Source organism: Dysidea avara, chromosome 9 (genome assembly GCF_963678975.1).
Source record: "Dysidea avara chromosome 9, odDysAvar1.4, whole genome shotgun sequence".
Classification (NCBI taxonomy): domain Eukaryota; kingdom Metazoa; phylum Porifera; class Demospongiae; order Dictyoceratida; family Dysideidae; genus Dysidea; species Dysidea avara.
Genome location: NC_089280.1, coordinates 32,622,637 through 32,648,289, shown reverse-complemented (window position 1 = coordinate 32,648,289; position 25,653 = coordinate 32,622,637). Strand labels below are relative to the sequence as shown.

At 39.3% G+C, this 25,653-nt stretch overlaps 1 protein-coding gene across 1 annotated transcript in view; it reads right to left on the bottom strand.

The window, feature by feature from the left end:
* Nucleotides 1–25,653, bottom strand: part of LOC136267074 (receptor-type tyrosine-protein phosphatase S-like) — a 336,067-nt gene that overhangs the window by 43,710 nt on the left and 266,704 nt on the right. The gene's annotated exons all lie outside the window — the stretch shown is intronic.

Below are 25,653 nucleotides of genomic sequence, written 5' to 3'. Positions count from 1 at the left end.
ACCTGTCCAGTCAGCAGGCTATTATTCTCCCAACAATTTAAGCCTGTTACCAGCTGATACGTAACACAACAATACCAAGCCCACCTTAATTACGTAATACAAATTTTGTTTAACAGTTGCTCACTATCCCGTAACCTTAATGGGCATGGTCCAATCCAATTGTGAAATTGCAGGTATCTGCCAAACATAAGTGCTTTAAAATAATTTTGTGGCATCTCAAGGAAAATGTTGATACAGAAAATTAATGCCCTAATATGGTTTCATTGCATAAAGAAGATGACGACCAGCCTGATTGAAGATAAAAGGAAATACAAGGTGTAGAGGGCACACACTTGTCAGAACTTTAAAAGGCACATGCCACTAGTGAGTTTGTTATTGAGGCATAAAATGGTGGCCATGTGCTTCTTCATTTGCCTACCAGCCTTGCAACTGCAGGCAGGCAGACGAAAATTCAAGTTTTGGTGATTTTCTATATCCAGCCACCTGTGTTTTCTTACTGTTAATGCTGTGTTTGATGTTAAATGGACTAATATTATTCTGTAAAGGTGATTTTCGCCATGTAAGATGTCTCTAAGATGATTTTTAAAGGCAGAATTTTAGGCAGCACACATCACTTTTAGGGCAATCTCTACTTAAACAGTACTACGTAGTGTATTTTGATGGTGTTTTCTACAACATCTACGTATGCAGCGATTCAGCCCTATGTGTTGTTGTCTGGTCTATTCAGCTGGCGATCAGCACACATAGCATGCTTACAGTGATACTTTAGGAAGTATAAACAAAAAGAAATTCAGCAAATTGTTTGCAGCATGTTTAACGTGACACTGCTGGATGTACAAACAAATTAAGAAGCTTAGCATTTGTTTGTAAGATTGTACTGGACACTGTTGACTGTACAAACAGTTTTCCCACCTTTTCACTAGTGTGGGACTTTCTCAGGATTGCTCCAATTACAAAATATAGTTGCAGGTAAAAGGCTTTTACAAAAGTTATTATTACAGCCATGTTTAAATATTATTGCAATTTTGTTTCACATCCCAGTATAAAAGATTGACTTTTAACATTTTAATAAGCCAACTTTGTACATTTGTACTGTCCTCACCATCCACTCTCACTCTAGCTCTATTAGACTCCACACTAATTCCCTCCTTGTTAGCCATACAATAATACATTCCCTCATCAGGTGGAATAGCTCTAGTAATAGTGAGTGTGTTACTGTTCTGTCCTCTTGATCTGGAGGGAACACTACCACCATCACGATGCCATGAGTATGTCACATCATCAACAGATGCTGAACAAGTTAATGTGACATCTTGTAATGCTATACCACTAGTACTTGATGGATGCACTATCATTTCTGCAATGAATAAATATTTAATGCGGTCAACTGAATTAGTGACTCACTCAAAACAGTAATATTAGCAACATTTGATCTTGTCCCACCAGCTTCATTGGACACTACACACCTGTACTGTTGTGACTCTTGTAAGTTCCTCACAACAAGTCTCCTGTTACTACTATTACTAATATTACTCCATCGTCCTCCATTAATATTCCTAGTCTGCCACTGATATGTAATTGATCCTCTACCAGTTCCCTCACAATTCAGAGTAACCCTCATACTAACAGTTGTCAACTGACTGGTGGGGTGAGTTGTGATAGTGGGAGGACCTGTGGACACTTGTGTCATCATGTCTTACCTGTTAGGACAATACTCACCATACACATTCACAGTAGCATTATTAGACACAACTGATCCAGCCTCATTGCTCACATTACATCTGTATCTTCCGTTTCGTGTTACAGACAATTCTGTTGTGTTATCACTACTAATAGCAGTCCACCTACGGTTAGATCTTCTCTCCCAGGAATATACTAGTGTTCCTAGACCACTAGCTCTACACATGAAAGTGATGCTTCTTCCCAATGGTACATCACCACCTTTTGGGTGATCTGTGATCTCTGGAGGACCTATAATTTTAAAGAAATACTTTATCTAGGCTAACACAACCCAATTAGTCAAAGGGTGTAGTGAAGCAGCATTAAAGCATTTGAAATCAAAGTAAGAAACAAATTTAATGATGAAAGGCCAATATCATACAGTACAGTAGCACTGCAGGGGATTAGCACCTTTTCACAAAAAGTATTGACTAGCAATCAGTCTCACAATAGCTTCTGGTGCCTTGGCAGTATTGGTTAGGTAGAATCAAGCCCAAAAGTGTCTCCAGAATAAGCAGATGTAGCATGCCCAACTTATACATGTGCTACTAACTGCTATTGGATGATTGATTTATGATTTACCCTCTGACAATTAGCAACTGCCGTTCTTCCTTGCCAGAGCAGTACAAAATAAACAGATACACTATAGCTAGCTAGGAAGTACAAAACTAAACACATAGATACGTACAAAACAAAAGATATGGACAAAAATACAATAACTCTAAGGATAATTACAAAGATAATCAAATACACTATGTGAAAACAAAAAAGAGCAACGGTCTGCAATTGCAGCAGTAAAAATTTTTATCATTAGGTAATCCATTCCACCAATGTGATGCCTTGTAACGGAAGTATCTCTGTGAAAATGTTAGATGGTATCTAGGCAGACTGGCAAAAAAAGAACTTGTTCTAGTACAATAATGGTGATGTCTACCAAACTGAACAGGTGGCTGTAGTAGTAAACATTGCAGTTGAAGAAATTGGTGATACATTAGGCATAGTGAACAATAAAGTATTAAAGACTCCAATTGAAGCTACTGAAGATGCTTGTAGTGCTCTGAAATGTGATCATACTTCGAATTCCTACAAAGCCGCACTGCTCTATTCTGCATCCTCTTGAGTCTCTGTAATGAATGAGTATGTAGAGAAGTGCCCCAGACAGGAAGACAATAGTTAAGATGTGATAGTACCAGTAATCCAGTTAGAAGTTTTAGTAACTTGGAACCTAGAACATTTCAATGACAGCGAATAACATATAAATAGTAAAACATTCTCTTGCAAATGTGTAAAACATGTTGGTCCCAGGATAAATTTTGATCAAAGACCAGCCCAAGGTATCTCTGATTTGTCACAACATTCAATACTACATCACCTACCATAATAGGAGGATAAGGTCTTTGGCTTCATTTGGATGTCTTGAACCACATAACTGTTGACTTGGAGTAATTCAATCTCATTCTAATATCAATGGCCCACTGATAAGGAGTTTAACCCTTAAAGGCGCATAAGCCACTATAGTGGCAATATTAAAAAATGCATGGAAAATGCGTTTAACCAACAACCGTTTCATAACAGAAAGTGTTGTATACTTACAGGTATCAATAATAAAATAGCTAGTACTGTTTCTCCTTGTGTTTCACAGTCTTCTTCGTCTGGTTTCAGTTGAAAATCTGTCCTCAATTGGCAATAATCGCCATCAACTCACTCGAATGCTTCGCTCGTGAAGTTGACAACAAGACGACTAATCTTGAGGGACTTGCTGAAAGCGACGCTGCTTGAATAGTGCCACAGTAGACCATATCAACTTGTAGATCGACAGAAACACCTTCCACACAAGTAGAGTCCACAGTGTTTACAAACCTTAAAGATATCGTCTTCTCTAAAACATTACGCGAATTTACATTCCTATGTTTAAACCATCATAACTTGGTAAAGGAGCATGAGAATCAATAAAACGTGGACACCATCTTATTCTTTGTGATGTCAGCATTCCGAAAATCTTAATTCCAAGTCCATGTGACCTTCCGTATATGAGTTATTGATCGATCAATATCAATAGCCACTATAGTGGCTTATGCGGATGCGGTGCTTGTAAAGTTTTATGTGGCTTTAAGGGTTAAGCTGAGAGTTTATAGCACTAGCAGCAGCTTCAAGGGTGGGTCCACTACAAATAAGGATGGTGTCATCAGCATATTGTAGTATAATCCCTTCAGTAATCTGACAAGGAAAACTATTCACATAAATTAAAAGCAGCAAGGGACCAAGTGCACTCCCTTGAGGAATACCAGCTTTCATGGATTACCAAGAAGAAATCCTAGTGTTACATTTGACTCTGTGAGCTCTGTTACATAAATAGCTTTTAAACAATAGTTGATGGGGATCAAGAGCATTGTTCTGTTCTAGGAATGTGCCAAGCTGGACTGGTACAATTTTCTCTAATATCTTAGCAAGCACAGACACAACAGAGATTGGTCTGAAGTTGCCAGGATTGTCTAAAGCTCCACTTTTCTGAACTGGTATAATATGTTAGCATTTCCTGTCTGAAGGTACAATTCCTTTCTGCAATGAACAGCTAAATAAAGTAGTTAGTGGAGCAGCTATCACATCAGCTATCTCTTTCAGGAATTTGGCAGACAAGCCATCTGGACCTGTGGACTTCCTAATATCTAGAGAGTTCAAATGAGATAAGACCAAAGATTCAGAAATCTCAGCAAGGTGAACGGATTAGAATCACATGAAGTTGCAGGTATTGCAAAAATGGCAGCAGACTGATGTAATGAAGTGACTGCTATGGTTTGAAAGTGTTTAAGAGAGTCCAAATTAAGTGAGTCACTTGATGCATGCTTTTTGGTCTTAGTTCTACCAAAGACATTATTAACACATGACCACATATATGAAGCTTTCTGTGGACAGTTCTTACTCTGCAGCACAGATGACTGCAAATAATCTATCTTGGCTTGTTGTACCATGACTTTGAGCTTATTTTGTTCCTTTCTAAACTGTTCCTTGTCAACAGGATCACAAGATTTCTCAGCCTTCCGCTTAGCAATGCTTTCATGTATTTTATCTGCAATAGCATCCAAAAACTATGGAGTAGGTCACTTAGATTTCTATACTACTATTAGATGCAGACTGTCCGACTTAAGGGTGCTGCTAACTGCAGGTGGATGCAGCGTGTGCAACTTACAGATGCTACTAACTACTATTGGGTTCATTGTGTCAACTTACCTTGCATGTGCTAACTGCTACTGGATGCAGTATGTCCAGCTTATATCTGTTATTTGGATGTAGCATGTCTAGCAGACATCTGCTAACAAGTTCGGGTTTATTGGATGTAGTGTGTCCATCTGGTGTACATGAATATTGTCTATTGGATGCAGTGTGTCCAACATACACACCCCTAACCATCGTGGTGTGTTCAACTTAGGGGCCACTATCTGGTTGTTGGATACAAGTTACAATTCTCATGTGTAAGTTACAATTCTCATGTGTGTCCATCTGCCACTGGTGACCAGCCTTTGGTCACCTGGCCTATGACCTAGTCATACTCTACCGCATTATGCAACAAACAACAGCAAGGCATCACTCAAGGCCAGGCAAACTTAAACAAATGAAAATAGTTTTTTGATTATTAAACCCCTCCCCTTCAATAAGGATGTTGTACAATGCAGTAAGGCATCCCAACAACATGCCTTATGAGTGTCATCACTCTTGCAGGCTCCCTGCCAAGATTCCAGCTGCCTTCCCTTCCAGTGAACCCATCTTTGGCACAGTCATATTCCCTGTGGTACCCTCCAGCCACTTCATTGGAGTCCTTTGCCAATAACTGTCCATCAACATCATCATCGACATCCATGATAGTGGCAGATGGGATCTCGCTGATCCACACAAAATTGATTGAAAAGATATGGTAATGGGAGTTTATTGACCTATCCAAACTCATTTCAGATGAACCCTCCACACCTGAATCCTCATTGGTGCTGATAAATGGACAGTTGGTGATGATTGAACACCCAGTCCTCATGCTCACCATGGCAAGTACACAATTTCATATATAGTGTCATGGATGGAGGCTTTCTCCAAGTGCCTAGCTGTACTAGTGTCAACTGAAGCCACATAAAGAGGGGAAGTGGCAGGCCTGGTAGCTCATATGAACCAGGTGGTAATGCTACCGCAGGCCAGAGGCTTCAAGTGACTGAAATATTGGGTTCTAAAACAGATCAAGGCAGCTGCCCAGGGAAGAATCCAGAGGCTTGCAAGAGATGGAACAATGGCAAGTGTTTCAAACCTTGCATAAGTGTTCTGTTTGTAATGGGTCACACAAAAACAATAAACTGCCCCAAACTAAGAGAAGGTGACTTATCCTCCTATGGGATCATCCAGTTAAGGAATGATTACTGGATCATGGGTTTTATCTTGCAAACTAGTTAGGTGATATACATATCTGTTTATACGCAGTTGCTGCTTTATTTTTGTTTTGATAATGAGTGATAAACTAGGTAGAATATAGATATACAGTACATGGGTTTTAATTCCCCGTACCCTGCTCTGTGGTGGCAGGGAGAGCCTAGCTGGTACTTTAGCTTACTTAATTTTTCCTTGGAAGGCGTAGCTGAAGTGCAACAGTGTCCACTTCTATACCTAAAAATATTAGGCATGTGGAAGGACCCTCGAGTTTGGACTCCTCTAGGGGGACCCCCAATCTTGAGAACACACTTACTGGGGTGTCCTCTTGAGAAACTGCAGCCTGGTGTTCATGTGTAACTAGGATAAAGTCATCCAAGTAATAAAGACCCAAGTGAATTCCCTTGTGGTGGAGTATCCACTGGAGGGCATTGGCCACAGCTAAAAAAAGTTGGGGCCGAGTGGAGACCAAAGAGAAGAACCTTATTCATGTACAAACCTTATTCATGTACAAGAACCCTCTCAGTGCATGCTAAGAAAGTGTTGATCATCTGGGTGCACTAGAACTATCCTGTAAGCTTCCTTTATATCCGCCTTCACCATGAAGGAACCTCTAGCTGCTGAGACTATCAACGCTGCAAGGTGGTCAACTGATGTGTAGGAAAGTGACAATAACTCAGTACTAATACCCCCATTAATACTTCCCCTTATCAGGGGAGGACAGTTCTACTATTAGTCGCCACTTCCCTGGTTTGTTTTTTATTGGTATCATTACCAAAGGGCTTGTGTGCAGACCCGCTTGCCACTTGCTTACACGAACTTTCCACATCTTTCCCAGAGCTACCTCCTTGCTCAGATACTTTGTAACTGCCTGTGAATTGTCTATTGCAAGGTCGGGGGTGGCTGGCATGAGATAGTGATGCCTATCATAACCAATCTGGAATCCACTCTGAATGCCCTGTAGGATGTACTCTGTGAAGCACTTGTCCAGATAATCTGCCAATTCATCCATCCAGGCTCCTGAAAAAGATGAGCCCTCCAGGCCTATGGTAGACATATGCCATAAATTTGCATGTTCATGTCCCCCCGCTGCCTGACATATTTTTCTGCAGCCCATTCTTGAAATTCAGTATACTGTAAAAAGGGCCATCTGCCACTGGTCAGTCCCCAAAGCAGAATTAGAAAGCCTGACCAGACTGCTACAGTTTGCAACAAAGGTATCAGATCAGGCAGGCTATTTCTAAGGAGGTTGTATGCTCTCCAGGCAGTAGGGAGCCAACCAGACCACCTTGCAAGGTTCAGCCTCCCTGCCCAAGCAGATGTCCTTTGGTGGTTCATATCTGTAGAGCAGTGGAATGGTATCTCATTGTTATCGAACCTTGTCCTTCAGGAACCAAAAAACAAAATCCACTCAGATGCTTCTGGCTCATGGGGCTGTGGGGCATACTCCCAATCTAACTGGTTTCAGCTGCAGTGGACCTCCAGGTTACCCCCCCCCCCCCCCCCCCCTCTCTCTCAATCGCAGTGAAGAAGTTGATTCCGATAGTCATAGCAGCAGCTACACTTGGCCGCAAACTAGGGTGGTCAAATAGTAGAGTTCAAGGTAGACAATGCAGCAGTAGTGGCGGTACTAAATGCCACCTTCAGTAGTAACTGCTATTTAATGCACCTTATCAGGCTTCTAGTGTTTTTCGCTGCAAAATTTTAACTTTTGGTTTGTGGCATCACACATTCAAGGGATCAAGAATGTGGCTGCAGATGCACTGTCAAGGGGAATTACCTGTCTGTTTTTCACTCAGGTGCTTCAAGCAGACTGCCAACCCACGCAAGTACCTCCTCCACTAGTCTCCCTACCACAGGACATCACCTGGACCTGCAAGAGTTAGATCAGACAGTTCAATACTATTTTACTGCAGGTTTAGCCCCTTCCTCACACAAAACATACCGAGCAGCCAAACACCATTACTTAGAATTCTGCAGCAGCTTTGCCCTGACCCCCTTGCCTACTCCAAAGTTGCTGTGTTACTTTCAGCCTGTTTAGTTCAACAGGGCTTGGCACACACAACTATAAGGACATACATGTCAGGGGTGAGACAACTGCAGATAGCTCATGGGGGAAGTGACCCTAACATTGAAAAATGTCCCGCCTACACCAGATCCTAAGAGGAATTAAGATAGAACGTGGAAAGCAGGGAAATCCTTCTCGTTAATTCCCCTCCTGTCTATCACCCCAGGAATTTTGAGAAAGTTAAGAATGGTCTTGGTTGGCAAAGACTCCTCATTCAAGTTGACAATGCTTTGGGAAATCTGCCTGACTACATTTTTCTCCTTTTGCCGTTCTGGAGAAGTCACAGTGGAGACAGAGGGACAGTATGACCCTAACACCAACCTTTCCTTTACTGATGTAGCTACTGATAACCCCTCAGATCCTACAGTGATATCCCTTAATATCAAGCTCTCCAAAATGGATCGGAGCACAGTGGGCTGTCAAGTAGTATTGGGAAAAACTAATGATGACCTGTGCCCAGTTATGGCTCTATTAGAGTACCTGGCTAAGCGTCGGGGTCACCCAGGAGCTCTCTTTCAATGGCAAGATGGGACTCCCTTATCTAAAGCCAACTTAGTGGAAGTAGTCCGGCAAGGTTTATCTCTAGCCAATCTCCCAGCTCAGCAGTACGCAGGTCATAACTTTAGAATTGGAGCCGTAACAACTGCTGCTATGGTGGGATAACAGGATTCAGCCATTCAGATGATGGGTCGTTGGAAGAGTGACTGCTATCAGCTCTACATAAGATCAAGTCCACGGCACCTGGCCTCTCTCTCCTCATCTTTGTCAAAAAGCACAATCTAACCCTTAGGTCATTCATTACTTCTCGTACTCCCAATTTATGCAACACTGCTCATGTTACTTATTAATCCTTTATAGTTAGCTTATTGTTATGAAAAGCAATGTATTGCTTATGTGGGATATTATATGGGCTTCGAGTGCTGGCCTGCAATTGCTGCTCCATGTAAAAATAACATTAAGGCAGCTTTAATAGGTTGTTAAGGCATTAGGTTTGTCTTTCCCAAAATGTAACCTGGAGTCACAGAGCTTAAAGCTAAACAAAATAAAACACTTACCAGCTACAACTAGGCTACAGCACAATGGCTCATACACCCAATTTTTCACTTTAGATATCCTTGACAGTCCCCGTGTTCCAGTCGGTAACAACCTCCAATGACCAGAGCCGTAACAAGTTAAAATCCATATAACTTAGTTACAGTTACACTTTATAGGAAACAAAGCATTTAGTTACTAGTTACTATAATAAATAAGTTTAACTTATTTTTTAACTTTTGTAACATGATTGTTTTTCCCAGAGCAAGGGAAGAAGAGCACTATATGTACAATTTCTGAAAATAAAAATTCTGTAGCCATTTCAGCTCAGTTTCAACTGTTACATCTGTTACTTAAGCTAAATCATGAAGAACAGTACAGAGAAAGTGTTTGTTTAATGTAGCTGTAGCACAAAAATTGAAGTGCTTTTAAAGCATAATTACCCATGAACGTAATTATTGTAACTTTAGTTTCATAACTTAGCTACAAAGTTAATGTAACTTAGTTACAAAGTAACTAGTTACCCCCAACTCAAAAGTAATCAGTTACCCCCAACTCTGCATACTGAACACCCAAATCCTTAACCATTAAGCTGCAGCTATCACAGCTGTTCACCTCACTACTTCATAAATGAAAATTTCAGCTAAAATCTACTCAATAGCAAAAGTTCATAATTTCATAGATCTACCAATAGAAAACCTAGAACATTCTTGGCGTGTTCTATCAGAAATCCCGGGAAGAAGAGCGCACTATTAGAGTATTACAAAAGTAATCAAATAAACTCTGTAAAACAGTACTATTGCAACTTTTCTAGTATTCCATCAAATCAAAGCCGATACTATAACCATTTTGGTCCAGATCTGTGGGATAGTACACTACTATTAAGACCGACTCACACCAATCGTCATTATCATAATCATCTTATGTGCTATGCCAATAAAACTTGTGATAACAGGCTGTAAATTGTATTCTAGCATAAAAGGTGAAGGATTTGTTTTGTTAAAAGTTGAGCAACTGCAACATATCATCACGTCTTCTATGAACAACATCACTGCAAAATCCTAATAGACAAATAGTACAATAATGTATACCTAACTTGGAAGGAATTAACTTCATTATAAAACACCAATGCAAATAAATATAGGCACTTTAATACAAGCAATTGGTTTTGGTATTGGATCGGTAGGTATTTTTCTGTATCTTATATCATCTCCATTATATCTGTAGATACCAAAAACAATAGTTTGTGTAAAAACAAACCTGAAAGCCAGTTTATTTTATGGTTGGGTTTAGGGAATATATTTAAAAGAAGTAAAAATGGCCAAGCTGTATAAAAGGGTGCGGCCTTCAGAAATTTCTATTGTCAACATCATTGCAGCCATTTCCTGGCCACCATTTTTGATTTCACAACTTTTTTCATCCAGGCTTTTTGAAGGCCGCACCCATTTTATCCAGTTTGGCTGTTTTTTGTTTGGATATGTATGTATTTACATACACATAGAACTAACCAAATGCTATGATAATTATGGTCTCTTGATTGGTAAAACCACCACATTTGTATGTTCCAGTTACAAATGTTGAAAACACAAGGTCTCGATCTATATCACGAGGAGTACCAACAGTCTTAGTACAAGGTACAGGCATGTCATCATCATCACAGGATGATATGCGTGGCTCAGAAGGTCCATCAGAGGTAAACCATATTACTTCATACATGAAGTCTCTATCACATCTTAAACAGTGTACAACACCACCAGTATTGTTTGGTTTATACAGTGTATTAGCATTATTAAATGTCTTGTTGTCCACCACAAACTCTACAAGATCACTACACTCTGCATTGACAACCACACCAAAAGCTAAAATATTGAAAGACAAGTAAAGTTAAAGATATAACACACAATTAGAAAGGTGGAAAAGGATATTTATATTGGTATTAAAAACTGATTTTGATTTTAAATATCTTGATAAATCATCTATTTGACTTTTATTACTAAAAAGGACATTTGGCTATAGGTGGATATATAGGTGGATAACCTTATACATTATCTACAGATACTAAAGTTTTATTACCCAATCTAAAAAATACCTCATCATTTTATATTGCACTGTGTATATTATTAGACCACAATTAGACTATGTTTGTCCTGGACTACTATGGAGAATATTACTATGTAGAATAACAGTCTGACAGGGCTTATTTTTTAGCACATGATTACAAACATTGTGCTAATGGGGATCTGCAATAGACCTGAAATGTTTTTAAAATTTCTGGCAAGAAATCTGAGCAAAAGTTTCTTTTAAAAATTGCATCATTTTGTAATAATTTATATTACTCACAAATCATGTGATGTTAAACAAAATGTGTGAAACTTAAATATTCAAACAGATCTCCTCTTGCTAGATTTCTCAAAAGCATTTGATACAGTATCTCATAAACGTTTACTATCCAAATTATCCCACTATGGTATCAATGGTCAAATATTTAATTGGATTAAAGATTTTCTGCTTGACAGGAAACAGCAAGTCGTTCTTGGAAATCTGCACAGCTAATCTTGCAGTGTGCTATCTGGTGTTCCCCAAGGCTCTGTCCTAGGTCCTCTCTTGTTCATAATATACAATATACCACTTTCACACCTCACTTCAAAGGGAAGAGAAGGTGTATAAGTGGTATAATAGCACTGCTAGCAGTGCTCAGGAATGCAGTAATGAGAATAGGAGGTAGTATATACAAGTTATATCCCTCCTAGGAGTGATATAACTTGTATATACTACCTCCTATTCTCATTAATGCATTCCAAGCATTCTCAGAAATCATTTGATTTCTTTGATGAAACTGTGTGATATCCTCTCCTTTAATATAGCGACATTTCACAGGATCGATAGTGGGTTTTAGTTTTTGTAAAGTGAGCCAAGGCATAGATCATGGACTTGGGGAAGAAGATAGTTCATTGTTTTACTGAACGAAGAAGGTCACAGGTTAGTTTATATTAAACATGTTACATTCAATAGTCACGTGGGGATGTCCCACAAACACTGGGTGTAGTGCTTAATTGATTTGGCCATTAGTGTTAATAGTATTCACTACTTCATGGCTAGTAAAGTAAGTACTATAGTGTAGTTGAATCGTCTTTACATTGCCGTTTTGACACCTGGTGCGATGTCACACACGCGTAGTCACTGGGCGTGGCGCTTAATTGGCTAGGCCATTATAGCGCTGTAAACATATTCACTGCTTTAGTTTATTCATGGCTAGCATAGTAAGTACTTTATAGTGCACTTAAGCTTCATTATGAGCTGTTCAGCTCGTATTTGGTCTTCCTGTGTTTAATTGCGTACCCACAATCGAAGCGATCTGCATGCTCGTGACGATACACTTACGTTCGGCCTCTCAGCAGTGCCTTGTCGTTGCTCTTACGACGTTACCCACAATCAAAAGTCACAAGGTCCCATATAAATACACTCGCAAAGCATTCCAGCAGTTTCCATGTACACTTGCAGGTAATTCACCCAAGTGGAATATATTAGTTGTAACATGGGCACTTGTGATTTGCCTGAAATATACACACTTGCACTCGGGCTGCGCCCTCGTGCTCGTGTGTATATTTCAGGCAAATCACTCGTGCCCATGTTACAACTACTACTTAATGACCTACCTATCTCTATATCCTCCAAGATTCGTTTGCATGCTGATGATGTAATAATTTACAGAGCCATCCTTTCAAGTGAAGATGCCTCAATATTGCAAGAAGACTTAAATAAACTAGTCAATTGGGCTGCGACCTGGCTTATGTCTCTCAACCTTAACAAATGCAACACCCTAGTTATACTAACTATGTACAAGATCAGAGACTATCCCATTCGCAAAGTTACCTCAGCAAAATATTTAGGAGTTACAATAAGCCAAAATATTTCTTGGTCTAAACATATTGACATTATCACTTGTAAAGCAAATTCTATTCTAGCTTTTTTACAAAGAAACCTTAGTCAGTGTTCACTTTGTGTCAAATCTTCAGCTTATCATACAGTACGATAGTAACTGTATAGTAGGGACAACAAAGGAGTAGGCGTGGCCCACGGAATAATATTAACCAAAAAAAACAGCCTCAATTTTCCCTGACGACGATGAGGCAGTATTGATTAGGTAAAACTAAGCCCAAAAAATTTTCAGATTGACCCAAAACACTTACAACAAGTCGCTACGGAATTTTAAAAATAATTGATTTAACGGTATTTTCTACTGACTGACTGACTGATGCCTTCAGACAAGCATAACTTGATAACGGCTAAGGCTACGGGGTTGCTTTTTTCACTGTTCGATGTCGCTTCAGCTCGACTGGTGCCTTTTGGCATACCGCAGTACATACAATGCATTCTTCATGGACTTAACAGTGTCCTCCTTTGTGTCCTATTCATCTTGGCTGACAGCGAAAAGTGTTGATTTGGTGGTAGCACGTGATGGCTCCCCTTCATAACGGAAATCGTCCGTATTTTTCGTAGTGGCTATTTTTGATTGCAGTGGTGCTTTTCAAACAGTTCTTGATTCATATTGCTGTGTAACGGGTTGAACGTAGCAGACAACGAAGCATAATGGATACTTCATTTTTTCAGATGGGGCACGCGGCACCATTTCTTTTGGTGTGCATGGATTGCAGAGGTGCTGTTCTTGATCCGAAATGCTGTGTAACGGGTTGACCACAGTGTAAATATGGATACTTCACTTTTAAGTCAATAATTAATATAGCTGGGACACACAGCACCATTCAGATGCAATATGCGTGGGTTCACCAGTCGTAATAATTATTTACAAAAAAAGTTAACAAACAACCACACAGAAAAATTTGGAATTTTCAACTAGAATAGAGACCATAGCACATCGATAAAAGGTACTGAAACAAGTTGGAGTACAGTGCATGATATTAAATCACAATAAAACAATAAGAAGTGTTATATCCCTACTGTGCATTTCCATTATGGTACCTTGAGCACTGTAGGAATATAACACTTCTTATTGTTTTACTGTGATTTAATGTCGTGCACTGTACTCCAACTTGTTTCAGTAGTTTTTATCGATGTGCTATGTTAGACTCTAGTTGAAAATTCCAAATTTTTCTGTGTATTTTACATATGTTAGACCAGTGTTGGAGTACGCCTCTGTTGTTTGGTCACTATTCACACAATCTAATATAGACAAGATTGAAATGGTACAACGTAAGGCTGCTAGATTTGTTTTTAATAATTATTATACATATTCTAGTGTAACTAACACGTTCAACCGCTTAAAATGGGCAGTAGTGGCTCAATATGTGAAATTAAATACACAATTTATTTGGCAAGAATTCACCAAGTAACCAGTTAAACAGGTTACAAAGTTACACAACACTATTAAAAAAATATCACCTTTAAATAGGTGGTTAAATTAATGTGAGCTTTAACCCTTTATTACCGAATGGCTAATATATTGCCAAAAAACACATGTTACGGGTGCCCTTTATAAATGGACCCATAACTCATTCGTCCTAAGGGTTATGAAGTTGAAATAACCACCAATTTGTTGAGTAGGCCCAGGCGTTTCTAATAACGTTTAACGTGAAGCGATAAGAACAAGTATGGAGAACTATCAATACTTATAAACACACAAACATGCATCAAAAACAATTGTACCTGTTTAAATTTCGATAACTTTTGCTCTGAGCATTATGGTGTGTTCTACTAAGAATAAAACTATTCCTCACGTAATAAGGATTCCAAAAATATACAGTATGATGTAACCGGGGGTTATAACAAGATGGCAGCGTCCATCTTTCGCTGCTATGGTGAAGAATAACAATGCGCCTTTCTTCACTTCAAAGCGCGTGAGTTATGTGTTTTGTTGTAAGGTTTTTAGATGTTTGGGTAGAAGGGAAAGATGGCTTTCATATGGTATACAGCATTCCGTGTTAATTAATGGGTGGGGTCCTCACGTATCGCGCAAAGATCACACAAGCCATAAAATTTCATTTTCTGGGGTTTTTCTGCGGTTTTACAAAATAACTTCGGTAGGAAAGGGTTAATTATAGTACCACATTGCCTTCAGTAAGTATTATAATAAATCATGTTTTAAATGTTTACTACTGTTTTATTACTATATAGCAAAATTGCATGTAATGATACACAGGGTTACATGAAGATTACAAGTATATGTGTACAGGGTAACATGTGAAGGGTGTTACCCGGAGATTCAGGTAGATGTACAGGGTATATAATAGAACTGGATTACGGGTGGATACACAAGATTAGCTGTGGATACACAGAGTTACGGGTGGATACACAGGGTTACAGGTAGACACAATGGGTTACGGGTAATTACCCAGTGTTACTTGTGGATACACAGGGTTATGGGTGGCTACACAGGATTATGGGTGGCTACACAGGGTTACGGGTAGCTACACAGGGTTACAGGTAAATACACAGGGTTACGGGTGGTTACACAGGGATACGGGTGGCTACACAGAGTTACGGGTGGTTACACAGGGTTACTCGCAGATACACAGGGTTACTTGTAGATACACGGGGTTATGGGTGGCTACACAGAGTTATGTGTGGTTACACAGGGTTACGGGTGGCTACACAGGGTTACGGGTAGTTACCCAGGGTTATTTGTAGATATACAGGGTTATTTGTAGATATACAGGATCACAGGTGGTTACACAGGGTTACTTGTGGATACGCAGGGTTACAGGTGGTTACACAGGGTTAAGGGTGGCTAAGGATGGATACACAGGGTTACGGGTGGCTACACAGGGTCACGGGTGGATACACAGGGTTACCCGTAACCCTGTGTACCCACAAGTAACTCCGTGTATGCACATGTAACCCTGTGTAGCCACCCGTAACCCTGTGTAACCACCCGTAACCCTGTGTATCCACATGTAACCCTGGGTAACCAGGAAGTTTGGCTTATAAAAACAGAAATTGGAAGGGCAAATTAGGTGATTAGTCCAATTAATTAAGCAGGTGCTAATAATTTAACTCTCAATTCAATATTTCATTGAAAAAGGCTTTACTGCTGCTGATTTTTCATTTTTGTAGGTTTTGGGACTTATCTGATAAGATGAAATGTCTACAGACTGGCTATGCTGCATAGTAGCAATTCATGACATGTGCAGTGGAACAATGAACGTTTGTACACATACAGAATTTCTTTAATAAAATCAAGCTCTGGATCAATTCTGGGGAGTTATTTATGGTTACAGCATTGCTATGTGTGACTCATCAGACTGAGCCAGACAGAATCCATGCCAAAACATAGTGTAAATCTTGCTGAGAATCACCTACATATGTGACCGGATTTAGCAAAATCAACAATATGGGTACAAGAGCTAAAAATGAGGTAACACCAGCATGATGTTGCTGCACTATCAGGCTAACAATTTCCATATCAAATTCGCCTTCAACTTGTCGGGTATGCTTTTGGTAGACGATTTTGTGGTGGCTTGTATAACCACACCAGACATCTGTACAGGTCTGTGAACAACAGAGAAGTGCTTGGGGGGGTACTCTGGACAGACAAGCAGGGAGCTGAATGTGTGGTATATGTCTGTTTTGTGAAATTTCAGTCTATTTCCTGCCTCTGACAAGCTGTTTTATGGTCTGGTGCCTTCAATCACCACCTCGTCCATTTTGTAGTCTATCCCTTGCTCACCCCACCACCCCTCACCCCCTTTTGAGGACTTGTGATACAACAACACTGGTGAAAAAACCTATCTAAACTCTACAAGGATTACTTTGGCCACCAGGTGTTCTTAAAGGTTGTGAATTGCTCCATCTTTGGTGAAAAATCCATGCGTGTAGCTGCCAAGGTTGGTGAGTAACAATGCTTTAAATTATTAAAAACGTTTTTCTCTGAATCAACAATGCACCCATAAGGGTGATTTTCCAAAATCCAAGTCACATATTTAATCACTGACTTCAGTATCATTTTGACAAGCTGTAGTTTACACTATATGTATTCACTTTGGCTTGTTAGAATCGCTTAAGAATAGGCTATAACAATCTAGCAGCTAATCCACTAACATGTCACAAGATATGAATGAATATATTATAAGAATTGTCAGAATGCTCCATAGGAAATGTATTATGGATGATTGACTCCAAAATGACAGGTGGAGCTTCACTGTACCAACCTTCATTTGGCATCATCCTGTTCACCAAGGACTGCTCTTTCAGATGGTACTTACGAATCGGTAATCCATGTTTTGAATAAATAGATGTGAGTATAAAGTGTCAATACAATAGAGGCTATTCAATTTTATAGTGAAATCAAATTTCCTCAGGATCCTCAATACTTAGAGCCTCCAGACCCAGTTAATTTGGTGCCTTCTCCACAGCTTCAGAGAACTATTATGAATAAAAAGGGAGGACAAACTACTTTATCAGGGTTACCCAATATGGCCATTCACCCTGCTTCTGAGGTGTTGTATGAAGGGATTTCTCTCCCATCCTCGGCTACAGGATGTACAGTGGAACCATACCCTAGTCTACCTTTACTAACACCTTCACCTCCCAAATCTCATTCACCAAGAGTCCCTTACCATCACCAGCACCGCTCCAATCAACTAGCTCATTTAAGACCACGTCCTAACTTTTCTCCCTCTATTTCTTCCGTTTTTCAGTCCTTTCCTGCTCAATATTGCTACCTTCCTAACTACCTTTAGCAGCAAACAGAGTTGATTTGGATGCCATCTTTCCCTCATTCTAACAATGCATTGATGTGTCAAAATTCAAGTGCAGCTATCCCCACCACACCCACACACAGGCAGTGTTAAAAAAATTATTAGCATTAACATCATTGCAGCAATTTCTTGGCCGCCACCTTTGATTTCACAACTTTTTTCACCCAGGCTTTTTAAGGCTGCACCATTTTTTCACAGCTTGGCTGTTTTTTGTGTGGATTTTACTTCTTTATAAGGCCCCAAAATCAGCCTATGGCTGACTTTGAGGTTTGTTTTTACTCACATTTTTCTTCTTTTCTATGTAGATACAACCTGTGCCAAAAACAGCCCAGCTGTAAAAAAAGTCAAGGCCAAGAATGCACAAGTACATGTTCATGGAGTAACCAAAAGACGCGATATCAAAATCTGGCCAAGAAAGCATCTACAGTATAGGCACTTTTGTGCATTCATTTTCTATATGCTTCACATTATCACATCCAGCTAGCTGTACATGTGTGCTTGCAATATAAACAATACTACTGAGATGAGATATTACACTGCATTGTTACCAAAATTAATTTAACTAAAAATTTACAATTGGTTTCTACTTGGCCATCTTTTTGCACTGTATATTAAAATAAAAAGATGGCCAAGTAGAAACCAATTGTAAATTTTTAGTTAAATTAATGTTGGTAACAATGCAGTGTAATATCTTTTATCATCTCAGTAGCATTGTTTATATTGCAAGCACACATGTACAGCTAGCTGGATGTGATAATGTGAAGCATATAGAAAATGAATGCACAAAAGTGCCTATACTGTAAATGCTTTCTTGGCCAGATTTTGATATCATGTCTTTTGGTTACTCCATGAACATGTACTTGTGCATTCTTGGCCTCGCCTTTTTTTACAGCTGGGCTGTTTTTGGCACAGGATATCACTACTTTTTGTTGACTAGAGAACATACAGCTAGGTATTATATTACATACACTGTAAATCCAGAAGTGTGAAGGTCACACTGTTGGTATGACTCCTGTGGTCGCTTAGTGCTATAGGAGACACTGCATGCATGCATGCATAATAACAGCTTCAGCAACAGATTAGCTAGCTAAATTAGTAGCAAAAGCTTCCAAGTTCAGTGTTTAGAAGCACTACTAAAAGTGACTTGCTCAGAGAAAATTCATTCAAACTGAAAATAATGTTCAAATTCCCACAAGGACTCACATGATATCTCGCGTGATGTTTCACGTAAGATAAGAACCGGCAAAGTTGAGGCTACAGTCTTAACTGTTCTTGCTGAAGCAGTGGGTTGGTGATATAACTATAGTCTAGTCGAAATCTGTGTGTGACAAGTGGAACCGAATCAGCTGTGAGTTGTTGCTGAATGTATGCCTCGGAATGGACGTGAAACCTGACGGCACTGAATGCATCACACTATTCTCCCAGTAAATTTCCGGGTAAGTTCGTGTATAGTTAAGTCATTGTAAACGGCTATATAACTACCGTCGTATTTTTAGACAGGACTGAATCTCCCATGCCATAGTAGCTTCCTAGAATTATATACTATGCTTGTGCATGTAGGCCAGAGCAAGGGGGTGTCACTCAGGCTCTTGCTGTAGGTCGATCTGCGACCGCGGTCAAACTCTAAGTCAACGGTAAAGGCCACAAAATGGCTCTTACAGTGGGTCAAGACGATACAGAAGTTTTGATACCCACAATCGAAAACTATATGTAGCTACTATCAAGTTTACGGAACTATACGTAACTCACAAGAAGTAAGGATCTCCAAGAAGATGTTTTAAAGCTCCAACAGGCATTTCGCCGTAATTATAATGATTTTTCTCTCCCAGCTGCTGGTAGCACGCACTAAGAAAGTATCATACTAGGTTACAAGCGCAGGTACGTATAGGAAAATAGAAAAACAAGTGGAGGTCAAAAGTTCAACAAGAAACGCTCAAGTCATGATGATAAATGCTGCAAGTCAAAGGTCAAGGTGAAAATTAGTAAAGACTTTGACCGCGGTCGCAGACCTACCTACAGCGTGAGCCGACGTGACACCCCCTTGCCAGAGCCTTGTAGCTAGCTTGTTCTAGCTGCGTGGGTCAGACCGCGAACAAGTTGAGCTGAACCCTGAGAAAACAGCTAAAAATGAAAGAGGATATTTTCTCAACATTTCAACCAACCAAGATAGTTGGTGATGACAACAAAGATGTCAAGAGCTTCCACCAACAGTTCAGGAAAGGTTAATAGGCTATATGCTTTTATGGCTTCCTATAATGTATGGTGAAAAATTTGGCTATAAATAATGTGTCAGGCATTTGAATGATTAGCGGGTAAGTCAATACTACAAATGAGTTAATATTTTTTAGGGCTCAGCTCATACAGTAGGCCGTAATTACTATGCATCGATTGATTGATGTGATAATGATATAAGCAGATCTGAGACAACCATGGATCCTACTATATAGTAACTGGGCAGATATATAGAGTTATGTATACTCTAATATAATTGTTGAGTGTTGTAGTTTGCCAATGGTCAAAGCTAAATTAACCATTTTAGATAGCTTTTTGTGATGTTGAAGGTGTCAGGCAAACTCCAGTTAGGGGCAGGCAATAAAAGATTATTTTTTTAAAGCAGGAGAGGAACATTCTTAGGCCCGCAAGGTACAGGCTTAATCTACTTACCCCAGTAGATGCACCATATTATATATAATGCACATGTCAATGTATTGCCCTACTAACCCCCCCCCCCCCCCTTTCCCCCTCGGGCATATATAGGGCTATAGTGGGCACAACCGAATGTTAAATGCCCCATGGTAGGACAAACCTATTGTGTCAAATCCCCACCATTGGCTCCAGTTGCAACGTGGGGGATTTGACATAGCGTGGAAAAAATACTTGGGTGTTTAATGAATGACTGTCAAATGCCCCATAGTGAAGCAGCAGTTTCATGTCAATTCGCCTTGTAAAGCCCCACTTACAGGCATTACATCCAAGGGGGGAACACATTGGTAGCTGCATAATGAGTTTACATGTTAAAATTTAGTCTGTCTTGCTTTTTCCATGCTTATAGCAGCTAATGTGCTTATTCTCAAACAATCAGGACTGGAAATACTACAAATTGTCTTCTACTTTTATCTATCAACTATCCAATCACTGCTAGTTTAATTAAAATTTCCTTTGCTGTTGTGTAACTTGTTTACCATTATGCTATAACCATTAGTCCCTCCTAGTTCATATGTCTCCTAGCAACAAAAATTGTTATGTCAACAATGTAGGTGAGAACCACAAAACAAGTCAAGTAATATATTCCAAAATTGGTCATCAACTGCTGCAGTATGCTGAACACATCTTGAGAATGACTATGTGGGATGCTCACTTTAACAATAACCATAATAGTGGAATTAAGCGTTTGTTGACATGTTAGTCTGACCATAGATAATAGAGTACTTAAAAGGGATAGGAAACGCAATAACGTGACATCACAAAATACATACATTTCTATTGGAATTCCGTGTAGTACGTCACGAACATACTCGTTACGCTTGCTGCGCTTGTATCAAAGAGAAACAAATTGTTGTAACGACAGAATTTTGTAACCAACGACTGTGAAACTTCGCTACAGTGAACTCAAGTAAGTAATCGAGGGAACTAGGATGGTACCAACCCTCAAGGAAGTTATACGCAAAATTAAAGGAGATTGAAAGTGAAAAAAACGGCCCAAAAATTACTTTAAACCACTTAACTTTCTTCGTAAATATATTCTATCCTTTTAACTGTGATAAACCTATTCCTTACCATTTAACAGAGGGAACCAGAGGAAATATCGTAGCAAAACAGGAACTGTTGCTTGAAGAAACGACTAAGTATCTTCCATTTTTTACCAAAAGTTTAAACCACCTTGCAGTACAACGCAACGGTAAAAGACTGTGTTGGTGACACGCCTAGCTTACCACAAGATTTGAAAGTGGAACCGGCTATAAAAGAAGCGGTATGGACAAGGCATGAAGGTACTATGAGCGAAAGTATGACAGCGTGTAACAATCACGGTTAATGCGATACGCTTTATTACAAAATCTACGGTCTGAATTCTCTCGCCAAAATCTCTCACATAGGCCTAAATACTTGCTGTAGTCTGTTGGATTACTATTTACGCTGCTTAGAACACTAATTCCCATGCTTGAGCACAAAACTGTCTTGTCCTTTCAAGTCACTTATCTATGGTCTGACTATATGATTACATGGTTTTAGTTGCTGTGCCTTACCATACTGTATCCCTTTCTGTATATACAGGGTGGATACTGATGTTGTGACTGTTGGCGGGTGAGTTTATGGCCAATGGACAAATCATGCAAATGGTAAAGAAAAATTAATATGTGGTAGCTACCAAGACCCCACTACTATATTATGAGCTCTTGGTGGTACTTCATAGCCAAACGCTAGTGTATCTGGCTTCTTGTGCTATTGTAGTCATTTTTAAATTTTATGGGATCATCATAATGTAAATGTTTACTATTACAGTATATTCATGCTATCATTAAAGAGTTTAGGTCTATAATTGTGGGTTACTGAAAGGTGATGCGCTGATGCTGGCTTTTTAAGTGAACACTGAAGTTTCACAGGCACTGAAGGGCTGGGGCGGGATTAAAGACGTGCACGGATAATGTAGCAGTAAGTTACTTCAACTATATCACTACAGCGGGTATGAAACAGCTGGCTATAGCTATGTACGGCCCTGCATGGGCCGGAGTCACGCTATAACAAGTCAGTGGAGGCATACCGTGGCGGATTTAAAACAAATCAGTGACTGGACTCACAATTAAACCAAGTGTTGACAGCACAATGAAATCAGCCAGCTCGCTATGGCTAACCACTTCCACACTGTTTGGGTTTAGGAATTGAAGCGGGCGCCTCACATCTCAACGTCATGGCGGCAAGTTTGAATCTTCAAAGGACACAAAAGCGATCTCATAAACCAACGAACAACTCTTAGCGAAATTAAATGTACAGATACATTGTGTAAAAAGCCCCTGATAGCCGCAGCCTTTTTACAATACGACTTCATGGTTGAAAGAAAATCGCTCCAATGGGATGCGATGACGAAGAAAATGAAAAAGAGAATGATGCACATCTGAATAAATAATTTAATTAATGCATTGTAAATGGATGGGCGATGGAACAAACTACTCCAACAATTCGCCTGACTTTTCGTGTAGTAGTTACTCATTATACAAAGGTTACATACCCTTGGTTTCGAGGCGGAATCTTTTAGTAAAGCTGAGATTTCGCCATGCGGATTTTAAAAGATTGCGTAATCGATCCCTCATGTAAATGACTCACAGTAGTGGTCGCGTGTTATTGTTTTGTGGACGCGTGCTTTGTGTTTCTTGGCCTCGCGACTCACTACCATGAGTCTTGATGAAGATTATTGAAGACAGACTTATGTATTCATTGCATGATTTAATTCAATATTTGATAATATTATTGTAATACTCATAAAGCGCACATTTTTTGTGGATTTCTAATAGAACATACATAGAATGTTCTAGAACAATCTAGTACCTCTGTTGGTAGATACACAAGTTTGATTATAAGCAGATTTCAACTAGAAATTTCATTTATAAAGCACAAATTAAGTGAGATGATCAGCAAAGGTAGCAGTGGTTCAGCAGTTAAGGATGCAGGTGTTAGGGATGGAGGTCTCTGATTTGAACTCCGGTAAGTTGTTTTTTCAACATTTTTTGCACACCTTTTTACCTTGCGGTGACTGCTCTATTAGAGTATCTCTATCCTGCAATTTTACACTTGCTTGGTTTTTTACTTTGTAACTTTTTCACTGTAACTCTATTGCCATTCAAACTATCAAAAGGCACTGCTACGATGATCAGCCTATCTACACACCAATTTTCAAGCTATTTCTATACTTGGTTTACCCTGTAGCCATGACAGAAGTTTGATTTTTTTAATGTGAATTAATGCTTATAACTCCTTGAATATTCCTCAGATTCGCAACAAACTTGGTACACATTACACACTCTTCAATGGCACATATTCATTTATTAAAAACGCATAATTAGAAAAATACGGCACGGAGGACATGGGCGCTAATTCGCGTATTTGTCATGTAGTTGTCAAGTTGTAGTTTGTGGTAGTGAAGTAGTAGTTCAGCGTGTTTTGCTTGTAGTTGGCCTTGTTCAGTGGTAAAATTAGTTGTAACAGTAACAGAGAGTACTTAAGGCTTAATTGTTTGCTAATTAACTGAAAAGGTATGGTTAATTTTTGTGCAGTGCCTGGCTGTGGTAACCGATACCCTCGTGATCATGATGTTAGCTACCACTGTCTGCCTGTCAATAGACCAGCCCTTCTGAAGCAATGGAAGCACAAGATTGGTTGACAAAACCTTCCTATCCTGAACTCCACAAGAGTATGTAGTAACCACTTTGTTAATTCCAAGGGAAGAAAATTGCGAGTCGATGAAGTGCCATCATTGAAACTGCCATCACTACCAACCCAAGTTTCTGTGCCACCACCACGTAGACAACTCGTAAGACATGAATTGCCTAAGAAAAGGAAACGAACTGAAGAAAAGTCCTGCAGAGAAGTTTTGTATTGTGATGCTGAGACCAATACTGATATAATTGGAATAGAGATAGATGGAATGCAGGCTGATTTGTACAAAGCAGTGAAGGAGGCAGAGCAGTGTAAATTAGAGTGCAGTGAGTTGAAAGAAAAACAAAACTTAAGATTAAACAACATTCAAGGTGACAATGACAAAATCAAATTTTACACAGGGTTCACTACTTTCACTATGCTAATGACATGCTTTAATTTTTTGGGAAAGGCATCCTCCAAATTGAATTATTGGGGAACTACTAATGCTGAAAGTAAAACTGCCAAAGGTCGTAAAAGGTTACTTTGTCCTCTTGATGAATTTTTTATGATTTTGATACACCTACGCCTAGGATTGCTTGAACAAGATTTGGCTTACCGTTTTGCTGTATCCCAGTCTACTGTATCACGTATAGTTAACACATGGATTAATTTTATTTACTTGCAGTTTAAACAGGTCCCATTATGGACTCCCCGTGATCTTACATTTTTAAATATGCCAAAATGTTTCAAGGAAAGATATCCGCAAACCAGGGTGATAATTGATGCTACAGAAATCTTTGTAGAACAGTCAGCTCTTCCTGAATTACAGCAACTAACCTTTTCATCATACAAAAATCATAACACGTACAAGGGTCTGGTAGGCATTTCACCAACTGGTGCAGTTATATTTGTGTCTGATTTGTATCCGGGATGCATTTCAGACAAAGAACTGACAAAAAGATCTGGATTACTATATATGCTGGAAAAGTTGATGCAATAATGGCTGACCGTGGCTTTGACATTGAAGAAGATACAATTCTGAGAGGAGTGAAACTTAATATCCCTCCATTTTTGAGAGGTAGAAAGCAGTTGGATCCATCTGAACTAGTTGAAACTAGACGAATAGCATCACTACGTATACATGTAGAAAGGGCAATGGAGTGGCTAAAAAACTTTCACATTTTTGACAAACCTCTACTACCATGTTTTAGGGACACTGCTAATCAGGTTTTCTATATTTGTGCTGTATTTACAAATTTTAATCCTCCACTATGTACATAAAATACAATTTTGTATCTATATATTGTAATCATGTGTATATACATAATATTATGCACTTAATGAATATTCATACTGACATTACAA